Source organism: Gossypium arboreum, chromosome 12, assembly GCF_025698485.1.
Source record: "Gossypium arboreum isolate Shixiya-1 chromosome 12, ASM2569848v2, whole genome shotgun sequence".
NCBI lineage: Eukaryota > Viridiplantae > Streptophyta > Magnoliopsida > Malvales > Malvaceae > Gossypium > Gossypium arboreum.
The window spans coordinates 100,526,055-100,528,837 of NC_069081.1; the positions used below are offsets into that span (position 1 = coordinate 100,526,055).

At 29.2% G+C, this 2,783-nt stretch overlaps 1 long non-coding RNA gene across 1 annotated transcript; it reads left to right on the forward strand.

Annotated features, from left to right (window-relative positions):
- The first annotated feature begins 1,193 nt into the window (after window positions 1-1,193).
- LOC128285126 (uncharacterized) lies at window positions 1,194-2,331 on the forward strand. The gene is made up of 2 exons (XR_008275542.1): window positions 1,194-1,321; window positions 2,125-2,331. It is a non-coding gene; the product is annotated as an uncharacterized LOC128285126 (long non-coding RNA).
- Window positions 2,332-2,783: the final 452 nt, after the last annotated feature.

Genomic DNA, 2,783 nt, shown 5'->3' on the forward strand with positions numbered 1-2,783 from the left:
TTTTTTACTCGGGGCTAAGAAGTTAGCATCACAATATCAAAAGGAAACGGATAAATGCAATTCAGGTATGGAGACTACTGAAGGACTTTTATTTGCTGAATAACTATTGAAGCTATAATAGATATACAAATCAAAACTTATGGATTTTATTCCTCATTGCTGTTTTCTGGTTTCCTTTTGTTGCATTTTGGTCTCAATAGTGTCAAAGACACAGTTGATAAGTTAAGAAGTGATGCCAGGCAAGAGTTTAAGACAAAATTAAATATAGAGGATTGTATGGTTCCTGGCAGAGGTAATTTATCTGTTGTATTTATTATCTATTTTCCTTTTTTTTTCTCCTTTGTAACTCTTGTCTGTTCTTTACATGTGTCGGTCATTAAAGGGCTTTTGTGATATTTTAAATTTATAGAAACGTTATTTAATTTTATGATCCGAGAAGAAAGCAGAAAGAGAGATCCAAAATTCATCATCGATGATCGAAGTTATGAATATAGATGAAGATCTTTGTAAGTGCCCCATTTATACATTTTCTTCCATTCTCTTTCTAATATAGGAAATCTTGAAAGACAATTTCTTAGTATTTTCATTCCAAGGAAATATTACCTTATTTTCTAAAATATTGGCTGCTCCGTTCACTGCACACAACATTTATTGTCAAATAAAAGACTGGGCTTTGTTTGGGATTGTTCTAGGTTGCAAGAAGAACACGGAGTAGGAAGGTATAAAGTGGAATCGGAAGGTGTAGTTATTGAGGAAAGAGCAGCTGAAATGGCAAGTGATTTTACTAACTCTTTCCTGTAATCCCTTGCTACCAATTGGTTTTTATATAATATATATATATAGCGTTGTTTTATATATTAGCTGTAAAAATGGATCATAGTGTCACCATCTGTAATTATCCTTTTAATTTTTATGGTATACATGTTTTTTAAGGTTCTATTAAAGGAATTTGGTTGTGGTATACTTGATTAATTAAAATACAAGAAGATGAAGGCCAGTGGAAACTTGAGCGTCAGAAAACATCCAGCTTTTGATCTTGTAATTTTCATAAATTGAAAATGATACGAAAGTTTATATTTCAAAATTAGTTAAGACATGTGAACTTTGGCTTTTTCGAATTAAGACATCTGTCTCCAATCTTGAACAATGTTGTTTTATTAAATATAATAAAATTTAAAGTGCGAAAGTAGTATTTGTCTTGACTTGGTTTTTTTGTTCCGAGGATTGAGTGCCTTGACATTTAGAACTATAATTTGAAAACATCCCAACAATGTTTCAGAGTAGTACAACTGCTGAGTCATGTTTTGGTGCTGCAATCAAGGTAAGTCATTACAAGGTTATACCTTCATAATCTGTTTGAGGCGTTGAGTGTATGTAACTTGGTTACTTGAAGAAAACTGAGGTTAAGATACTGATACATCAATCCTTATCTTAAACAATTTGTATGTAGTTTACATATGTAGTTTATTTGAGTGTTGGAGTTTTTGGACTGCTTTCTCAAAATTTTTATTGACTAGAAGCTGTTTTCTAGGAAAATTTGACATGGTCCTGAATTCAATTTATAATTTGTTGCTAATATTCTTTTATTTTTAGCTGAATTAACTGACCAAATTTGGTTTGTTGGTTAACCATAAAAAATTCAGTTTGGTTAACAGAAGAGATTTTAAGAAAATTTGATATTTGAATGTTATTTTGGTTATTAGTTTGGATTAGTCCTGTTAAGTTTTTATACCTTCATTTTATTTTTTTTGAAATTTTAGTATGTGTTAATTTAACATCTGATGGTGATTAATATCTTCATTGTATTGTGCTTGTAGATTTTGATTTGTTCTGATATTTTAGTTGGATATGTAGAATCATCCATTAAAAAAGTTGAAGGTTAATTTTGTTTCGTTAACGAAAACCAACCAAATTAACCGAAATATAAAGTTGTTCTCTCTTTTCCTGCAATTTTGTAGTTAACGGATTTGGGTTTCACGTTACATTATTTTGTATGTTGTAGGTACATATTATGCACAGCCTTTTCAATGACTTCTGCATTAACAGATTGGAGTAGTGTACAAAAATCCTTTAGACACTTGCAGACTATTCAAATCTATAATATTTTTTCCCCTCTGTTTGTAGGTTCATTGGCATATTGTCCTGATGAGAGTGTAGTTTATGAAGCTTTAAACTTTGCATTGTCCTCCGAGGTATTAGAATTCCTAGTTCAAAACTTAGCAATTTGTCTTTTTATAAAAGACCAAATTTCCAATTTTCAATGTTGTTTAGGTTCGCAAACAAGATGATGTATTTGGACTTACTATATTTTATTTATATCTTTATATTTAATCTAATTTTTATTATTTATTTTAGTTTTGATTCTATTTTTTATTTTAATATTTAAGATAACTTGAGTTCTAACTTTTAGATTCTAATTGTGTTATTAATTTATAATTTTAAATTCTAAATTTAAATTCACCAATTTTTATATTTAGTTTTAAAGTTAAAATTTTCATAGAAAATTTAATTTAAACAGTAATTTTTTTATTTATACTTAAAAATATATAGTTTGAAGTTCAAATTTCAAAAATAAAACATAATATAATATTTATCCTAAATAAATGTTTATTTAATTAAAATAATTTTTTTAAAGGTTATTTTTTTAGCGGCGTTTTTGATAAAAGCGCCGCTAAAGGTCATACTTTTAGTGGCGCTCTAGGTAAAAGCGCCGCGAAAGGTCATGACCTTTAGCGGCGTTTGTGGGGAAAGCGCCGCGAAAAGTCATGACCTTTAGCGGCGTT